Source organism: Manis pentadactyla, chromosome 4 (genome assembly GCF_030020395.1).
Source record: "Manis pentadactyla isolate mManPen7 chromosome 4, mManPen7.hap1, whole genome shotgun sequence".
Classification (NCBI taxonomy): domain Eukaryota; kingdom Metazoa; phylum Chordata; class Mammalia; order Pholidota; family Manidae; genus Manis; species Manis pentadactyla.
In genome coordinates this window covers 41,236,807-41,258,751 of record NC_080022.1, presented here as the reverse complement: position 1 = coordinate 41,258,751, position 21,945 = coordinate 41,236,807, and the positions used below count along the sequence as shown (strand labels likewise).

General features: G+C 37.8%; 1 protein-coding gene and 1 long non-coding RNA gene across 6 annotated transcripts in view; one reads left to right on the top strand and one right to left on the bottom strand.

The window, feature by feature from the left end:
* The window catches only part of OSBPL9 (oxysterol binding protein like 9), a 195,720-nt gene that overhangs the window by 159,028 nt on the left and 14,747 nt on the right, over nt 1-21,945 (bottom strand). The gene's annotated exons all lie outside the window — the stretch shown is intronic.
* LOC130683349 (uncharacterized) overlaps nt 1-21,945 on the top strand; it is a 111,013-nt gene that overhangs the window by 88,423 nt on the left and 645 nt on the right. The gene's annotated exons all lie outside the window — the stretch shown is intronic.

Sequence of the window (21,945 nt, the reverse complement as noted above, 5' to 3'; positions counted from 1 at the left end):
TACCAAGCAAGAAAAAACTGAAACAAAAGTAGCAAAATCAACTGTACACAAAATCAGCCAAGGGATACACAAAAAATGAAGATTATGACATCTAATACATAAAGTATGGAAGAGGAGGAAGAATAAAAGATGTACTTTTAGACTATGTTCAAAATACAGCAATCATCAACCTAATGTAGACTGTTATACAGTTAAGAAGCTACCCATGAACCTTATGGAAACCACAAACTTAAAGCCTACAACAGATGCACAAAAAATCTGAAAAGAGAAATCCAATCACATAACTAAAGAAAACCATCAAATAACAAGAGAAGAATATGAGAGGAGGAAAGGAACAGAGAGGAACTATAAGAACAACCAGAAAACAATAAAATGGCAATAAGTATATGCCTGTCAGAAATTACCTTACATGTAAATGGACTGGAAGCACCAATCAAAAGCCACAAGGTGGCAGAATGGATAAAGAAACAAGACCCATCTATATGCTATCTACAAGAGACTAATTTCAGACCTAAAGACAAAGACTGAAAGTGAAGGGATGAAAAAAGGTATTTTGGCAAATAATAGGGAAAAAAAGCAGGAGTAGCAGTACTTGTATCAGTCAAAAATTTCCAAACAGGGAAAATAACGAGACAAAGAAGGACATTATATAATGAAAAGGGGATCAGTCCAACAAGAGAATATAACCATCATAAATATCTATGTACTCAATATAGGATCACTCAAATATGTGAAACAAATACTAACAGAATTACAGGGGAAATAGAAGGCAATGCATTCATTGTAGGACACTTTACCACACCACTTACATCAGCAGACAAATCAACCAGACACAAAACAGATAAGGAGACAGAGGCACTGGACAACACATTAGATCAGATGGACTTAAGAGATTTCTACAGAACTTCCACCTAAAAGCAGCAGGATACATATTTTTCTCAAGTCCACATGGAACATTCTCCAGAACAGATCACATGCTAGGCCACAAAAAGAGCCTCAATAAATTTAAAAAGACAGAAATTTTATCAAGCAGCTGCTCAGACCACAATGGTATGAAACTAGAAATAAATTACACAAAGAAAACAAAAAGGCCCACAAACACATGGGGCTAAACAATATGCTTCTAGAAAATCAATGGACCAATGATCAAATTAAAACAAATCAAGCAATATATGGAGACCAATCAAAATAAAAATACAACAGTCCAAAATTTGTGGGATGCTGCAAAAGCAGTTCTAAGAGGGAAATACACAGCAATATATATAGGCCTACCTCAAGAAACCAGAATAATCCCAAATACACAGTCTACATTCACAATTGAAGAAACCAGAAAATGAAAAACAAATGAAACCCATAGTACAAGGAGGGACATACTAAAGACCAAAGCAGAAGTAAATAAAATTGAGAAGAAAACAATAGGAAAAAAAAAAATCAATGAAACCCAGAGCTGGTTCTTTGAGAAGATAAACAAAATAGACAAACCCCTAGCCAGACTTATCAAGGAAAAAAGAGAATACACAGATAAACAAAACTGGAAATGAAAAGACTAATAGTCACAGCAGACACCACAGAAATACAAAGATTAGAGAATTCTGTGAAAAACTATATGTCAATACGTTGGACAACCTAGAACAAATGGACAAATTCCTAGAAAAATACAACCTCCCAAGACTGACCCAGGAAGTAAGAGAAAAATCTGAACAGGCCAATTACGAATAACAAAACTGAACTGGCAATCAAAAAACTCCCAAGAAACTAAAGTCCAGAACCAGATGGCTTCACAGCTGAATTCTACCAAACATTTAAAGAGCTAATACCCATCCTATCCTTCTTAAAGTATTCCAAAAAGTAGAAGAGGGAATACTTCCAAACTCATTCTATGAGGCCAGCATCACTCTAATACCAAGACCAGACAGAGACACTACTTTACCATTGTGGAGGGGTTGTGGTGGGTGAGATGGTGAGTGAATTAAAAGGCACAAAAAATCTCTATCATAATATAAGTTGGTCAAATGGATGGTAGTACACCATGGAGAATGTAGTACACCATACAGAATCAATGATTCTGTAACATTTTCCTATGTTGACAGACAGTAACCACATTAGTGGGGAAAAGGATTTAATAATATGGGTGTTGAACCACTGTGTTGGATAGTTGAAATCAATATAAGATTGTATATCAATGATACTTCAATTTTAAAAAGGATAGGCAGAGAAAGACAAATACCATATGATTTCACTTATTTGTGGAATATATAAAAACAAAACAAAACAAAACAGAAGGAACAAAACAGCAGTAGACTCAGAGACATTGAGAAATGATTAGTGGTTACCAAGGGGTAAATAAAATTAATTTATTTAAATGAATAAATTCTCTCTTTAAAAAAAAATTGTTGAACCCTTACCATACACCATATTAAAGTATTAAACTATTGGTAATAAGCTAAAACTATTAAATTCTTGGAAGAAAACACAGGCATCAATCTTTGTGACCCTGAATTAGGCCAATGGCTTCTTAGATATGACACCATAGCACAAGCAACAAAAATAAATACATTGAACATGACCAACCTTAAAAAATTTGTTTAAAAAGGACACTATCAAGAAAGTGAAAAAAGACAAACCACGGAATGTAGTATCTGCAAAATCACTTATCTAGTAAGGGACTAGTATCCAGAATATATAAAGAACTCTTACAATTCAACAAAAAGGTAAATAATCCAATTTAAAAATGAGTAAATGATTTTAGTATTTATTTCTCCTAAGAAAGCCAAATTAACAAGATGATTTCAGCTGGTGGTAAGTGTTAACAAAATAAACTAGAATGATGACTGTAAAGTTGTTGTGAGGGAGAGGGGTTCTATATTACTTGGATGGCTTGGGAAGTCTCTTAGAGGAGTTGATATCAGAGCAGAGATTTGAATGAGAGGAGTCAGTCAAGTGAAGAATCTGGGGGAAAAGTTCCAAGCAGAAGGAATGGCAGGAAATGATTAATGAGTAGGCTTGCTCTCACATTCTCAGCAAGAGATATTTCAAATTTCTTCCTCTCTCACCACAAACACTCTCCTTCAGCACATTTCCACTTGGCTTTCGCACAGGCATTTCAACTCATTATGTCTAAAACTAAGTCATTCTTCCCTCTCAAATGCTATCTGTCTCCTCTAACCAAAGTTTCCTAATTTCTGCTCCTAAAAATCTGCCAAATCCTTCCATTTAACTCCATCTCCACTATCACCACCCTAATCCAGACCTCAATAATCCATTCCCTAAACTGTCCCACCTTCTAACTCCTCTTTCTTTATCTACTCTCTCTCCTCTAATCTTCCTCCACACAGTAGCCAGAGGTATCTTTTCAAACCATAAACCTGAGCAAATAAGCAAACAAGCAAAAAAAAAACCTTCAATGGCTCTATATTGTTCTTAGGATAAAAACACAAATTTCTTAATTATTCTCTACAGAGACCCTGCCTGTCCTGGTGTTAGCTTACCTTTAAAGTCCCCACCATTCCTAGGTCCCAGCCACACCATCTTGCATTCCCTGAATGAGCCAATCACCTTAGGACTTTTACATGACTTATTTCCATTACCTAAAGTATCTTTACTCACCTACCTTCACTTTGTTAACTGGCTAATTCCTACTCATCCTTCAGTTCTCTAAGAAGAGAAACTTTACCTGAATCCCTAGACTAGATTATCTACTACTTGCATAATATTTTCTTGTAACACCCTTTTCTTTTATAGTACAGTAGGGAAATAAAACTTTCCTGGATTTATCAGTGTCCCTGTAAAAAGAGCCAACATTTCCACATACCATAAGGGTGAGATCTGTTGTTTTCCTCATCTGAAAGGATAATAAAAACTTTTATTTCCCAGAAATGACCCAAAAGGTTACAGCCTGGATTAGGTCCCTAAAATAAGCCCTCAAGGTACAAGTAAGAGGGAAGCAGCTAGTCGCTAGGTATTTACATGTAAAACAACAACAAAAAAAAAAAAAAAAAAACGAATCCCCAGAACTTGGAAATGTCTCTATAAAAGCAGAGCTCCACAATGCCATCTGGCTCCAGGAGAGATTTTATTTGTATACCAAAGGGCTGAAGTTAGGTTTTAAAGTTAGGTAATAAAGGCTTATTACCTTTCTAAGGGAATCCTCTCAGGAGGGGAGAAGGACAGTTGCCTCTTTACTCTTTAAAAACATAAAACAATCATTTTCCTCATTCCTTGCCTACAGCTATTCGGCTACCTGTGTCAGACAATTGTCTGGCTCTGAATAGGCATTGACCTAAGGGTAAGAACTAAGCCAGAGGCAGGCCAATACACTTATTACTTTGAAATCAGTCTCTGACCCAGAATATCGCATCTGTACATTCAGGATAAAATTAATAAAAATGAGTATTAAAAACCCAGTAAGTACTTAAAAGTATAAAAAATTCTGAAATTACTTAATGTTCATCAAATCCTTTCATTGAACTTCATCTCTACTATTGCCACCCTAATCCAGACCTCTATAATCCTTTCTCTAATACTCATTTCATATAGGTGTATGAAATTTATATACACTTATATACATTTCAGTATAGACTGAAAAAAATTGATGAATGAATGAAGAGATATCAGTGCTTTCATAAGCCCCTGCTGAGAAGTAATCTAGGATGGCAATAAGTGCCCAAAAGCTTTTCCTAATGGTAGAATAAAGGACTTTGTGGAGAAAACTACTAAATAAATAAAACCAGAAACAATTTTCCTTTTCCCATTAACAAATTTCTGAAAACGTTATATATGTCCATGAAAAAGAGAAATTTACCTTGCCAAAACCAATTGTACAAACTATTCTAGAACATACATTTTTTAGGGTCACTTAATGTAAGGGAGACCTGTATCCATAGAGCCAAATACCATCTCTCTCACTCCAAACCTTTCCACCGTTACCACTGTTAGAAGTAGATAGCTAGACTTGAGCAGGGAGGAGGAGACTTCAGCTGACTGGTTGTTTACAGTCTGAACATTGCCTGTACACTGTTCTCCAGGGATGTGGGAAGGGTACAAATAACAGATCAGCTGACACAGGCTGATTCCAATATGAAGAACAAGTTGGTCCAAACTTTAGCCCCCAAATACATTATACTCTCATTACCATGACAGTAGCAGTACAATTCTGACCCCCTTTGTGGGGATGACTGCCACGACAGCTCTAATGAAAACCAAATATTGCCAAAACTCCCCCCAGGCTCCATGGCCTCCACCCTCATCCCTGCCTGATATGAGGGTGGAGCAAGCCCAACCTCCAAGGAAACCACACCTGTTCCCTTTGAAACCCAGTCCCACTTAAGTGACTATTCATCTGCCTTTACATAAAAAAGCCTCCCTATTGTTCCCTGGGGTGACTCCCTCTGGTCCGCCAGAGCCCAACTGTTGGGTGTATACTTTTGCCTTTCTCTAAAGTCTCATTCTCCAAATAAACTCTTCCAAGGACCTGTCTCTGTGAACACACACACACACACCACACTAGCACACACTCTAAATGACTACTTTAGGGAAAAGGGCAAAAAAGCTCAGATTAATAAAAAGTACAAATTTTAAAAATTTTATCTATATGCTAGTTAAAAGTAAACTTCACTTTAGATACAAATCACTCTGATATTATAATCTCAATTCATCAGAAAGTTATCCATGAAGACTCCATTAAGTGACTTAAATAGAAAATAATGTAATTTCAACCTCAAGATGCTTTAAAATACAGGTCAATAATCACTGAAAGATGCTATTGAAATGTATTTTTAAATGAGCCTTCTAGTCTATCATCCTGCAGGGAACAAGGGGAACAATTTTTTCTTTCATCTAAGTACAGAATCATGCAAAAGTTGTTATAGAACATGGGATTTGATATTGGTTGTGAAATGAGTATTAGGAAACTAGTCTTTAAAAAAAAGGAAGACCCCAAAGTAACACTGATATGGTAACAACAACCTGCATTTCAAGAGAAAAGCACATAATCAATTCATAGAGTGGTCTGCCTGTTCTGCTTCATTTCCTAAATCCTTAGGAAAAGGATATTTTAAGTACACTAAGAATTACTGAGTTGAAGTCAGTCTTAAATGGGCTTAATGTGCAATAGCTTCTCACAAAGGGATTAACATAGCCTCATAGGGCCTTTTAATTGTTACACTCTGGTATGAGCTATGGAGTGAGAGATAGGATTTTGATTTCCATCCCTGCCAACTTGGTAGCGGTGTGACCTTGGCTAAATCATGTAAATTCCGTGAGCTGTATAAGTTTTCTCATTTGTAAAACTAGGGTATTCCTTACTCTCATAAAATCTGCAAATAACTTAATTCAAGTTAATCACTTAGCACAGCATATGGCATATAAAAGGCATGAGATTCACACCCCTTCCCTGCTTTCACCTTAAACAGCAGAGACTGGCAATCATTTTCTCTGAAGCTAAGCTGACCCTATTCCCATCAGGCCATACTTACTTTCAGGCATGTCTCTCTCCTACTATCAGCTTGGTCCCTCTACACACATTACGTATACTACACATGTGTGCGTGTGCGCACACGCGCACACCCACACACACACACAAATCTGTTTAGGAATAATAGACGGCCTCTACAAAAAACAAGCAATAGAACAAACCAAGAATATGTGTATTTCCCCCTTGATGCTCATACACTTCCTCTGTGGACCCTTTCCCAATCTAGCTCCTATGCTCAGGTACAATTTACTGCAATCTCCTCAATTTACAGATGTTGCTATTGTACTAGTTATTACATTGTATTATAGTTGTTTCTATGTCTATTTTCTTCATCAAACTGTGAGTATAATTCTTTTGTATTATTATTATTAGCATCCTATCTTCCAGAACCTAAAAAATGCCTGGACCTGGAAGGTATTAGATAACTGTCTAGTGAATGAATGGCCCCAGCCTTCTCTCCCAGGCCCCCAATTCACTCAGCAAACACAACTCAATCAAAATATGCCCATTCATTCCCAGTACAGACTGTTCAACAATTCTGAGTGAAACAGGAAACTTTTTTCCATTCTTGATACCTTTCCATTTCCTTTGAAGAAATTTTTACAAATGCACTTAAAAATATTACCACAGAGGGAGCAGAAGATGGCGGCATGAGGAGAGCAGCAGAAATCTCCTCCCAAAACAACATATATCTATGAAAATATAACAAAGACAAACCTTCCTAGAATAAAGACGAGAGGACACAGGACAACATCCAGACCACATCCACACCTGAGAGAACCCAGCGCCTCGCGAAGGGGGTAAGATAAAAGCCCTGGCCAGGCGGGAGCCGAGCGTCCATCCCCCCAACCCCCGGCAGGATAAGAACAGGCAGAGCGCGAGGGAGGCAGAGCCCAGGACAGCCGAACACCCAGCCCCAGCCATCTGGGCCAGAGTGCAGACACAGTACATGCCCAGGGGGCCCTGGATACTAGGAAAACAGGGCACCAAGAACAGTGAGCGGGCACCGGAGGCCGGGGGCCGGAGGACATAAGAAAAGCGCACGACCAATTTTTTTTTTTTTTCTGTTTTATTTTGGCGAGCGCTTTTTGGAAGTCTTAAAGGGCTAGGGACCCCAATACTAGGGAAACAGGGCAGCAAGACCAGTGAGCAGATGCCTGAGGCTGGCGCCGGAGAATAAAGAAAAACGAGCGGCCATTTTTTTTTTTTTTTTATATAAAATTTTTCTTTTTTTTCTCGTCGTCGTTTCGTTCTGGCGGGTGCTTTTTGGAACTCTTAAATAGGCAGGGCGGGACACTTAATCCAGAGGTAGGGAATCCGGGGATCTCTGGGCACCCTAACCCCTGGGCTGCAGGGAGCTCGGAGGCCCCTTACAGAGATAAATAGCCTCCAGGCCGCTTCCCCTCCAACGCGACTCCACCATTTTGGAGTAGCTGCCCGAGCCAGGCCACGCCCACAGCAACAGCGGAGATAAACTCCATAGCAGCCGGGCAGGAAGCAGAAACCCTGTCTGCGCACAGTTACCCAGCACAAGCCACTAGAGGTCGCTGTTCTCCCAGGAGAGGAGGGCCACAAACCAACAAGAAGGGAAGTTCTTCCAGCTGTCACTCGTCCCAGCTCTGCAAACTATTCCTATCACCATGAAAAGACAAAGCTACAGGCAGACAAAGAGCACAGAGACAACACCAGAGAAGGAGACAGACCTAACCAGTCTTCCTGAAAAAGAATTCAAAATAAGAATCATAAACATGCTGACAGAGATGCAGAGAAATACGCAAGAGAAATGGGATGAAGTCCGGAGGGAGATCACAGATGCCAGAAAGGAGAACACAGAAATGAAACAAACTCTGGAAGGGTTTATAAGCAGAATGGGTAGGATGCAAGAGGCCATTGATGGAATTAAAACCAGAGAACAGGAACGCATAGAAGCTGACATAGAGAGAGATAAAAGGATCTACAGGAATGAAACAATGTTAAGAGAACTGTGTGACCAATCCAAAAGGAACAATATCCGTATTATAGGGGTACCAGAAGAAGAAGAGAGAGGAAAAGGGATGGAAAGTATCTTGGAAGAAATAATTGCTGAAAACTTCCCCAATCTGGGGGAGGAAATAATTGAACAGACCACGGAAATACACAGAACTCCCAACAGAAAGGAGGACAACACCAAGACACATAATAACTAAAATGGCAAAGACCAAGGACAAGGAAAGAGTCTTAAAGGCAGCTAGAGAGAAAAAAGTCACCTATAAAGGAAAACCCATCAGGCTAACAGCAGACTTCTCGACAGAAACCCTACAGGCCAGAAGAGAATGCCATGATACATTAAATGCAATGAAACAGAAGGGCCTTGAACCAAGGATACTGTATCCAACACGACTATCATTCAAATATGACGGTGGGATTAAACAATTTCCAGACGAACAAAAGCTGAGGGAATTTCCTTTCCACAAACCACCTCTACAGGACATCTTACAGGAACTGCTCTACATGGGAGCACTCCTAGAAAGAGGACAGCACAAAATACCCAACATATGAAGAATAGAGGAGGAGGAATAAAAAGGGAGAGAAGAAAAGAATCTCCAGACAGTGTATATAACAGCTCAATAAGCGAGCTAAGTTAGGCAGTAAGATACTAAAGAGGCTAACCTTGAACCTTTGGTAACCACGAATTTAAAGCCTGCAATGGCAGTAAGTACATATCTTTCAATAGTCACCCTAAATGTTAATGGACTGAATGCACCAATCAAAAGACACAGAGTAATAGAATGGATAAAAAAGCAAGACCCACCTATATGCTGCTTACAAGAAACTTACCTCAAACCCAAAGACATGTACAGACTAAAAGTCAAAGGGTGGAAAAACATATTTCAGGCAAACAATAGCGAGAAGCAGGGGTTGCAGCACTAATATCAGACAAAATAGACTTCAAAACAAAGAAAGTAACAAGAGATAAAAAAGGACACTACATAATGATAAAGGGCTCAGTCAAACAAGAGGATATAACCATTCTAAATATATATGCACCCAACACAGGAGCACCAGCATATGTGAAACAAATACTAACAGAACTAAAGGGGGAAATAGACTGCAAAGCACTCATTTTAGGAGACTTCAACACACCACTCACCCCAAAGGATAGATCCACCGGGCAGAAAATAAGTAAGGACACGGAAGCACTGAACAACACAGTAGAGCAGATGGACCTAATAGATATCTATAGAACTCTACATCCAAAAGCAACCGGATATACATTCTTCTCAAGTGCACATGGAACATTCTCCAGAATAGACCACATACTAGGCCACAAAAAGAACCTCAGAAAATTCCAAAAGATTGAAATCCTACCAACCAACTTTTCAGACCACAAAGGCATAAAACTAGAAATAAAGTGTACAAAGAAAGCAAAGAGGCTCACAAACACATGGAGGCTTAACAACATGCTCCTAAATAATCAATGGATCAATGACCAAATCAAAATGGAGATCCAGCAATATATGGAAATAAATGACAACAACAACACTAAGCCCCAACTTCTGTGGGATGCAGCAAAAGCAGTCTTAAGAGGAAAGTATATAACAATCAAAGCATATTTTAAAAAGGAAGAACAATCCCAAATGAATGGTCTAATGTCACAATTATCGAAATCGGAAAAAGAACAGATGAGGCCTAAGGTCAGCAGAAGGAGGGACATAATAAAGATCAGAGAAGAAATAAATAAAATTGAGAAGAATAAAACAATAGCAAAAATCAATGAAACCAAGAGCTGGTTCTTCGAGAAAATAAACAAAATAGATAAGCCTCTAGCCAGACTTATTAAGAGGAAAAGAGAGTCAACACTAATCAACAGTATCAGAAACGAGAAAGGAAAAATCACGACGGACCCCACAGAAATAAAAAGAATTATTAGAGACTACTATGAAAACCTATATGCTAACAAGCTGGGAAACCTAGGAGAAATGGACAACTTCCTAGAAAAATACAACCTTCCAAGACTGACCCAGAAAGAAACAGAAAATCTAAACAGACCAATTACCACTAACGAAATTGAAGCGGTAATCAAAAAACTACCAAAGAACAAAACCCCCGGGCCAGATGGATTTACCTCGGAATTTTATCAGACATACAGGGAAGACATAATACCCATTCTCCTTAAAGTTTTCCAAAAATAGAGGAGGAGGGGATACTCCCAAACTCATTCTATGAAGCTAACATCACCCTAATACCTAAACCAGGCAAAGACCCCACCAAAAAAGAAAACTACAGACCAACATCCCTGATGAACGTAGATGCAAAAATACTCAACAAAATATTAGCAAACCAAATTCAAAAATACATCAAAAGGATCATACACCATGACCAAGTGGGATTCATCCCAGGGATGCAAGGATTGTACAACATTTGAAAGTCCATCAACATCATCCGCCACATAAACAAAAAGAAAGACAAAAACCACATGATCATCTCCATAGATGCTGAAAAAGCATTTGACAAAGTTCAACATCCATTCATGATAAAAACTCTCAGCAAAATGGGAATAGAGGGCAAGTACCTCAACATAATAAAGGCCATCTATGATAAACCCACAGCCAACATTACATTGAACAGCGAGAAGCTGAAAGCATTTCATCTGAGATCAGGAACTAGACAGGGATGCCCAGTCTCTCCACTGTTATTTAACATAGTACGGGAGGTCCTAGCCACGGTAATCAGACAAAACAAAAACATACAAGGAATCCAGATTGGTAAAGAAGAAGTTAAACTGTCACTATTTGCAGATGACATGATACTGTACATAAAAAACCCTAAAGACTCAACCCCAAAACTACTAGAACTGATATCGGAATACAGCAAAGTTGCAGGATACAAAATCAACACACAGAAATCTGTGGCTTTCCTATATACTAACAATGAACCAACAGAAAGAGAAATCAGGAAAACAACTCCATTCACAATTGCATCAAAAAAAATAAAATACCTAGGAATAAACCTAACCAAGGAAGTGAAAGACTTATACTCTGAAAACTACAAGTCACTCTTAAGAGAAATTAAAGGGGACACTAGCAGATGGAAACTCATCCCATGCTCGTGGCTAGGAAGAATTAATATCGTCAAAATGGCCATCCTGCCCAAAGCAATATACAGATTTGATGCAATCCCTATGAAACTACCAGCAACATTCTTCAATGAACTGGAACAAATAATTCAAAAATTCATATGGAAACACCAAAGACCCCAAATAGCCAAAGCAATCCTGAGAAAGAAGAATAAAGTAGGGGGGATTTCACTCCCCAACTTCAAGCTCTACTATAAAGCCATAGTAATCAAGACAATTTGGTACTGGCACAAGAGCAGAGCCACAGACCAATGGAACAGACTAGAGAATCCAGACATTAACCCAGACATATATGGTCAATTAATATTTCATAAAGGAGCCATGGACATACAATGGCGAAATGACAGTCTCTTCAACAGGTGGTGCTGGCAAAACTGGACAGCTACATGTAGGAGAATGAAACTGGACCATTGTCTAAACCCATATACAAAAGTAAACTCCAAATGGATCAAAGACCTGAATGTAAGTCATGAAACCATTAAACTCTTGGAAGAAAACATAGGCAAAAACCTCTTAGACATAAACATGAGTGACCTCTTCTTGAACATTTCTCCCTGGGCAAGGAAAACAACAGCAAAAATGAACAAGTGGGACTATATTAAGCTGAAAAGCTTCTGTACAGCAAAAGACACCATCAATAGAACAAAAAGGAACCCTACAGTATGGGAGAATATATTTGAAAATGACACATCCGATAAAGGCTTGACGTCCAGAATATATAAAGAGCTCACACGCCTCAACAAACAAAAAAAAAATAACCCAAATAAAAAATGGGCAGAGGAACTGAACAGACAGTTCTCCAAAAAAGAAGTACAGATGGCCAACAGACACATGAAAAGATGCTCCACATCGCTAATTATCAGAGAAATGCAAATTAAAACTACAATGAGGTATCACCTCACACCAGTAAGGATGGCTGCCATCCAAAAGACAAACAACAACAAATGTTGGCGAGGCTGTGGAGAAAGGGGAACCCTCCTACACTGCTGGTGGCAATGTAAATTAGTTCAACCATTGTGGAAAGCAGTATGGAGGTACATCAAAATGCTCAAAACAGACCTATCATTTGACCCAGGAATTGCACTCCTAGGAATTTACCCTAAGAACGCAGCAATCAAGTATGAGAAAGATCAGTGCACCCCTATGTTTATCGCAGCACTATTTACAATAGCCAAGAATTGGAAATAACCTAAATGTACATCGATAGATGAATGGATAAAGAAGAAGTGGTACATATACACAATGGAATACTACTCAGTCATAAGAAAAGGGCAAATCCTACGATTTGCAGCAACATGGATGGAGCTGGAGGGCATTATGCTCAGTGAAACAAGCCAAGCGGAGAAAGAGAAATACCAAATGATTTCACTCATCTGTGGAATATAAGAACAAAGGAAAAACTGAAGGAACAAAACAGCAGCAGAATCACAGAACTCAAGAATGGACTAACAGGTACCAAAGGGAAAGGGACTGGGGAGGATGGGTGGGTAGGGAGGGATAAGGCAGGGGAGAAGAAGGCGGGTATTAAGATTAGCATGCATGGGGGGTGGGAGAAAGGGGAGGGCTGTACAACACAGAGAAGGCAAGTAGTGATTCTACATTTGCTATGCTGATGGACAGTGACTGTAAAGGAGTATATAGGGGGGACCTGGTATAGAGTAGAGCCTAGTAAACATAATATTCGTCACGTAAGTGTAGATTAATGATACCAAAATAAAAAGAAAAGGCAGTTCCTGTGTGGAGACCTCCAATGAGTCCTACACAAGGGTATAAAGGGCATATAAAAGCGTAGGCAAAGGGTCTGTTTGTGTTTATACAGAGGATCAAAGCCTAATTTGGCTACCCCGAAAATGAACTAAGATACGATATGAAAAAGAACTTCCAACATCAGCACTCTCTGGAAGACTCATGCCAGATGATCATCAAAACACCCCAACAAAGATCCACGCACTGCTACAGCTGTAGATGCACTCATCCCACCAGTTCCTGGACTTCCCATGGGAATGAAGAAGGAGATATCTAAGCTGGCCTGTGCATACAGTAAAACAACAAATTTGACTGGATCTATACTGTTGGAACTCAATCAAGAATTAGGAGAAGTGCAAATTGTAGCACTCCAAAATCTTACAACTACAGACTATTTACTGTTAAAAGAACATATGGGATGTGAACAGTCCCCAGGAATGGGTTGTTTTAATTTGTCTGATTTCTCTCAGACTGTTCAAGCTCAGTTGGACAATATCCACCATATCATAGATAAGTTTTCACAAATGACTAAGGTGCCTAACTGGTTTTCTTGGTTTCACTGGAGATGGCTGGTAATTACAGGTATGCTTTGGTTATGTAACTGTACTCCTATTATGTTAATGTGTGTGTGCAGTTTAAGTAGTAGCTTAAAACCTATACATGCTGAAGTTACTCTACAAGAAGATATGTCAAAGAAATAATCAATCTTCCCATGTTTTCTGCCGCCTGCTACTTCTATAGCTTTTCTTCTTCCTTCCTAATTACAACCCTTAAATAGAATTCGTGCCTCATATCAAATTTACCAAGTGTCATAATTCTTCCAAGTGGTAAAGATACCTCAAGACAAATGCTAGGCATAGAAGCCACAGGGCATAAATATGCAAAGAAGTAAAAAGCTAACCTTTTCAAACAATAAGGCTTCTCTCTCACTTACCAACTTTACATTTCCCTGTATGGCCCCGGAAGATGACTGGTTAGCCAGAGACGGGTAAGATTCCTCAAGGGAGGAACAACCTAAGACAGGCACAGTCGCAGGGGGGCATCAGGTGAGAAATTGGGGATCAACAGAGGTGAGGCTTAGAACCTCACTCCCCCTGTTTTGAGAGAAATCTTCTGCATACGTGGATGTTTTATTGCCCTTGTCTAGCTTGGATGAACACATAGTCTACAGGCACACACATGATCATCTACATGTGCTCTCTTACAACACTAAACTATGTTTTCTACCTTTATCTTATATCTACCTACCACTTCAGCATTTTATTAAAAATAATAATAATAAAGAGAGAAATGTGGTATCCACATATAAATCAAGTATAACAATCAAATGAGTATTCATATTTGAACTGACTGTTTATAGTTCATAATGCATGAACAAAACCGAAAGTTTCTGTGATGACTGCCCTTGTACTGTTCACCATGTAACTTATTCACTATGTAAGAATTTGTTCTCCATGTAGGAACTTGTTCGTTATGCTTCAGAAGATTGGAGACTGACGAAAATCGGGCTTGGAGTGGATTAATGATTGTGCATTGAGCATTGACTCCCCTATATAGAATTTTGTTGTTGTTAACAACTATTTGTTCTATCAATATGAGAGATGCCCTCACAAAAGAAAAAAAAAAAAAAAGTACACACTTCCAATTGTAAAATAAATAAGTAACCAGGATGTAATGTATAGCATAAGGAATATAGTCAAAATATTCTAACAACTTGGTATGGTGATAGCTGGTACCTAGAATTATCATGTATATAAATGCTGAGTCACTGTGTTGTACACCTGAAACTAATGTAATGTAATACTGTGTGTCAACTACCCTTCAATAAAAAATAATTATCTACAAAAAAAAAAAAAAAATCTGTAGGGACGTTTTGTGATATAATTATATCTCAATAAAAGTAAATAAATAAATAGTATTTGCTAAATAGTATTTATTTGGGATGTAATTATATCTCAATAAAAGTAAATAAATAAATAGAATTGCACAACAGATACAGTACTTACAACATTACAAAATAAGAAATGACAGCAATCACACAAATTCCTATAGTTCCCTTTCTGTTTAGGAGAGCACAGACTCCTTAACCCATCCTGATAGTATCTCATGTACCACAGAGCCTTTACCAGAGCCTTTACTAGTTAATACTCTGTGGGCACTCAGTAGCCAAAAATGTCATCATGCCAATAGAAAGCTACACAAAAACGTTCAGTAATCACAGATCCACAATAATACAAGAATTTTTCCCATCATCCATCCCCCAAGTTATCACAGATACCCTCATCTTCTATCCACCCCTTCACTACCAAAGGCCTCATTGAGTAGATTTAGTGTCTATTTACACCACAGATAAAACCTCTGGAAAGTATATATTGAATCAACACACAGGTGAAAGTGATATTAGGGGTCTGTCCAAGATCCTGGGAAGACAGAAGCCTTCCTTTAAAGAAAACAGACATGTATCAGAACAGAGATACATACAAGACAATCTTTAAGAGCTAGAACAGCTTAGAACTATGACTGATAATACTTATGTGAGAATGTAGTAGTAGTAATAGAACTAGACTAAGAAAGCCAGACCAGAACTAGAAGGCCAGAATAGAAGTTCTGCTGATGGAAAGAGGAGACCTGTTTTGGTTCTTGTAATAGATGTATCTCTAACATGGGGACAACATATAACTCCCTTTGGTCTGCTTCTGCTTATAAATTTGTCATTCCATAGAGCCTGCTTTCAGAGAGTATATCCACTAATTCATTAAGCAGACAGTCTTATGTACAGTCTCCTTAACAGTTATACTTCCTATGAATTAATAAAATAGAACACTAGGTTATATAATAGTGACCACTAATGTACATTTATTAAATATGTCAAACATTGTCATAAACTAACTTTTTAAACATTTACTGAGCACTATATGCTAGACATTGTGCTAGAGCTTTAAATACAATATTAAAATATATATAAATCTGATGATAAAGCTTCTTTTATTATACCTATTTTTAAATTGAGGAAACAAAGGCTCAGAAAGGTTTAAGTAACTTGCCCATGGATCTCAGATAGCAAGTGGGGGAGACAGGGTTCCAATCAAGGTCTGACTCCAAAGATCATGCATTTCCACCACAGTCTTTACAATAAGTCTGGTTAATTGAAGCCTTCCTTAAATTTTGTTCTGAGTCACAAAGGCTGAATGTCAAATCAGCAATCTTCTGAATGCAATAGTGTAAACATAACCTTTAAGACCTCGCAGCAGTGCCTCAGAAGGCTGTACCCCTACCTTCTGAACCATCTCTGGCATGTAAACCTGTAGATCACTAGATCACAAATACAGGTCCACATCGCTTATCTGAGACCTTCAGGTCAGATGTGTTTTTGGAATGCACAATTTTGGAAAAATAATACACATACAGTATAGAAACTGTGTCATACAGTGAGGGCTAGAGTATCAAGCACTTAATTTCACAATCAAGCACATTAATGTTTCTATAGTACAACATATATTTACACTAAATATGATAAAAACTATAAATAGGCACTCAGTTCAAGATAAGCTTTACTTCCAAATGAGAATATAATAGATTTAAGGAAAAATCTTCTGGATTGGGGAGATTTCAGAATTCTAAGTAAAGGATTGTGGGCTTGATATAGTGACCTATTTATTACACTGTAAAGTCCCAGGCCTTTCACCATTTCTTAAAAAGGACAATTTTATCTTCTAGTCAGAATTTCAGACCAACAGATTACTGAAGAGAAATACGTTCACAAAGTTCATTTAAGCATACTATGTTAAATTTCGCATCTTTTCTAAATATTAAATACAAAATAGTAACTTACGTTCTGCAGATTTCTTAAAGCATGTTAATATATGCTGGACCTCAATATAGATTTTCTATTTTTGTTTTGTTTCTCAAATACTGCCCAAAATACTAAATTATAATTAATGCTATTTCACAAAAATGATCAGAAGAATGATATGGGTTTGTGTTGTCTATTAGTACTTCTCCCACCAAACTGTGCAGTGATAATCCATTATTATCATTCAACTTCACTTCTCTATAAAAAATTTCTCAAGGATATTTTTCCTTATTTGGAAAAGACTATCAGGGCCCAAAATAATGAAAAAATGAAAAGACAAACAGCAAGAAGAGCACAATAAAAATTTAAAGATGACTCACTTACCGACTTTATATTTCCCTGTATGGCCCCGGAAGATGACTGGTTAGCCAGACGGGTAAGATTCCTCAAGGGAGGAACAACCTAAGACAGGCACAGTCGCAGGGGGGCCATCAGGTGAGAAATTGGGAATCAACAGAGGTGAGGCTTAGAACCTCACTCCCCGTTTTGAGAGAAATCTGCATCCGTGGATGTTTTGTTGCCCTTGTCTAGCTCGGATTAATACTTAGTCTATAGGCACACACCTGATCATCTACATTTGCCCTCTTAAAGCACTAAATTATGTTTTCTACCTTTATCTTGCACCTACCTACCACTTCAGCATTTTATTAAAAAATAAAAATAATAATAATAAGGGAGAAATGTGGGACTCACATATAAATCAAGTATAAAAATCAAACGAATAATCATATCTGACTTGATTGTTTATAGTTCATGATGCGTGATCAAAACTGAAAGTTTCTGCCCTTGCACTGTTCACCATGTAAGAACTTATTCACTATGTAAGAACTTGTTCACCATGTAAGAACTTGTTTGTTATGCTTCAGAAGATTGGAGACTGTTGAGAATTAGGCTTGGGGTTGATTAATGATTGTGCATTGAGTCCCCTATACAGAATTTTATTGTTGTTAACAACCATTTGATCAATAAATATGAGAGATGCCCTCTCAAAAAAAAAAAAAAATTTTAAGATGGTAAACTGGTACAACATACAAAATAATCTAGCTATCAAGAATAGCCCAAACCATGGAATTTTGTCTTCTTAGGCCTAATTCCTAAGACTCATCCTATAGGTTCCAATTTAGAATGGGGCTATGCACCAAAAGCTCCTTTTTCAAATTTGGAGATTAGAACTCAGAACAAATTTTTGCACAAAAAAAAAAAAAAAAAAAAAACTATTCAAAATAATTTCCAGGTTAACTAGGAAAAGCACTTGAAATACAATATGTGAATAACAAAAAATAGGGGCAAATTTTTATAAATTCAAACATTAGCTAAGAAATTATTAAAGTATTTGTCTTGATGGTGCTTAAGGGAAACAGAATTATGAGAGAGAATAAGGAAGTAGGTCAAGAATTCAACAGCTATGCAAAGGACTTAAACTTTCACAGACATGGGAATTTAATGATCTGCAATAAACATACTTTACTTTCATGATCAGGAAAAAATACTTTTAAAAAGGGCAATTTAAAAACACTTAATCTTCATCAGGTCTAATTTTACTTCAAAATTCATGGGTTTCAAAATAAAATAATGGCAGAAGAGTTAACGTGCAAGCACAAAATTGTGGGTTAGTCACGTAGGATGTCACCTATAGAAATTTACACACTCTTCTTCACGGTGACTAAAATTTCAAAGCAATTTATCTTCAAGAATTTGCCACTACCTTGCTATGCTCACATCTTGTGACTATAAAAACTCATGAACTCTAAGACTTACTATCTGCTTCCCCTCCTCTTTTCCCCACCTAGTAGGCTTTCAGTGAACTGGAACAGGAGGCAGATTCTTGTGTTTATCCTTGGCATTTTAATAAGGATGATCTCAGTTCCTATCTTACATCCTAAATGTAAAAGGATTCAGTACTTTCTTATTTAATTAAGGTTATCATTGATATACAATCTTATGAAGGTTTCACATGAGCAACATTGTGGTTTCAACATTCACCCATGTTATCAAGTACTCACCACCCCCAACCCCACTGCAATCACTGTTCATCAGTGTAGTAAGATGTTTTAAAGTCATTATTTGTCTTCTCCATGCTATACTGCCTTCCAAGAGACCTGCCTATATTGTGCATGCTAATCATAATGCACCTTAACCCCCTTCTCCCTCTCTCCCCACCCACCCTTCCCAACCCCTTCACTTTAGTAACTTTTACTCCCTTTTTAGAGTTTGTGAGTCTGCTGCTGTTTTGTTCCTTCAGTTTTGCTTTGTTGTTATACTTCACAAATGAGTGAAATCATTTGGTACTTGTCTTTCTCCACCTGGCTTATTTCACTGAACATAATATCCTCTAGCTCCATCCATGTTGTTGCAAATGAGAGGATTTGCTTTCTTTTTATGGCTGAATTAATATTCCATTGTGTACATGTACATCTTCTTTATCCATTCATCTACTGATGAACAGTTAGGTTGCTTCCATATCTTGGCTATTATAAAGAGTGCTGTGATAAACACAGGGGTGCGTATGTCTTTTTGAATCTGGGATCTGTTTTCTTTGGGGAAATTCCTAGGATTGGAATTACCAGGTCAAGTAGTATTTCGGTTTTTAGTTTTTTGAGGAACCTCCATATTGCTTTCCACAATGGTTGAACTAGTTTACATTCCCACCAACAGTATAGGAGGGTTCCCCTTTCTCCACATCCTTGCAGCATTTGTTGTTTCTTGTCTTTTGGATGTTGGCCATCCTAACTGGTGTAAGGTGATATCTCATTATGGTTTTAATTTGCATTTCTCTGATAATTAGCGAAGTAGAGCATCTTTTGATGTGCCTGTTGGCCATCTGAATTTCTTCTTTGGAGGAGTGTCTGTTCAGATCCTCCACCCATTTTTTAATCAGGTTATTTGCTTTTTGGGTGTTGAGGCATGTGAGTTCTTTATATATTTTGGATGCTAACCTCTTATCTGATAAGTTGTTTACAAATATATTCTCCCATACTGTAAGTTTGCCTTTTTGTTTTTGTTCTGTTGATGGTGTCCTTTGCTGTACAGAAGCTTTTTAGTTTGATGCAGTCCCATTTGTTCATTTTTTCTTTTGTTTCACTTGCCCAAGGAGATGTGTTCAGGAAAAAGGTGCTCATGTTTATATTCAAGAGATTTTTGCCTATGTTTTCTTCTATGAGTTTCATGACTTACTTTTTCAGGTCTTTCAGGATTCAGTACTTTTTAATGATTAATCAATGCAGTGGGCATTTTAAAAGGGCCTATGCAGAATATTTCATTGTGATGATGATTAATTTATCACCTGTCAGCAGGCTAGTAATAACTTGGGTTTATAATCATTTAAAAATATCATTGCTAATGCAATTCAGTACCTCTGGCATAAAAGAACATTCTATTCGGAGTTAGAAGACTTGATGACACACATACAAACTACTGTGGGACTTCTTGATTCTCCCTTTCTTCATGTGTAAAGGAAATAATATCAACTACTTTGTTATTGGGCAGCTTCATCTGGGGAGGTCTCTGCATACTAGGTGAAACCTCAGTCTGGGTAGGGGAAGGGTTCTTGATGCTGATAAAGAATTCTCTATCAGGCTGGACAAGTGGAGGTAAGGAATTCATTAAGTGAGTGTGGTTGTAGATGGTAGCAGCTGTGCACGCAGCACACATCAAGGAAGAGCAGAGGGAGGAAAGGGAAGCTCACTGAACTGCTGGGCATAGGGGAAATCCCTTGCCAACTCCTAAAGCCAGGGTCACCTGGTACCCAGTGTCCACTTAAATCTGCACAGCATGGAAACTCAGCCCCTACCACCCCAGGATTTGGGAGAGCCGCAGAGCACTGGATGGAGTGAGGTTATGTTCTCAGAACTTCCCAAAGGCAAAGAAAGGAAATTTTTAGGCAGGCTATTAAAGAGTATGATGGTTAATACAGCTGCAGTCTCATCCAGGTCACCCAGGCAATGGGAACTTGCAAGCACAAATCAGAGAGAGATCTTAGTAGCCCTTCTTAATTGTCTGAGGTAGAACAGAGAAGGTGAAGATTTGGCTTAAGCCTAGAAAACCGAATGAAATAGCAAAGTAACAAAGATGCTTACCACTGGTAAGTGCACAAAGCATAGTAATTTGAACAGCGAGAAGGCTTTATGGCAAAGTACATACTGGAAGAAAGGAGAGTGCAGAAAACTGCCTTTTAGAGAGCAAAAATGGAAACAAAACAGTTATGAGGTTTTTGTAAGACTAGGTGAGACATGATGGTGGTTTATATGACACAGTGGTAGCAAGGAAAAATGGGAGAGGTTGTGAGTTTAATGAGGTGATATATTTCACAATATTAGAAAATACCTAGAACAATAATAACATACAGTAAAGGCTTGTAGTAGATATTTTCAAAAAACGGCCTATGGTATTTCTCATAGCACAAGCTCTTCTAGAACTTTACCATTCCCTCATTAAGTGAGGTCTTTTATCTGTGGGTGGGTCTTTGTAAACTGCTTTAACTAAGTAAACAGTACTACCTAGCTGAGCAGATTCATGGTAGATAATAGACTATTGTATCTTCTCTACCAGCAACACAAACAGGATAGGACTTTTCATCTCCTAAAGTCAGATATCTGAGATATCATTAAGCAAAGATGAAAGAAAAATATCCTCTGTTCATTTTGCTGCTTGAAGAAATGCAATATAAATGGTACAACACAGAGAAAATTTGTAATAAAATGCTATTAAGTTGTAGAATATTATGTATAAAATGATTCCATTTATTTAAAATATACATAC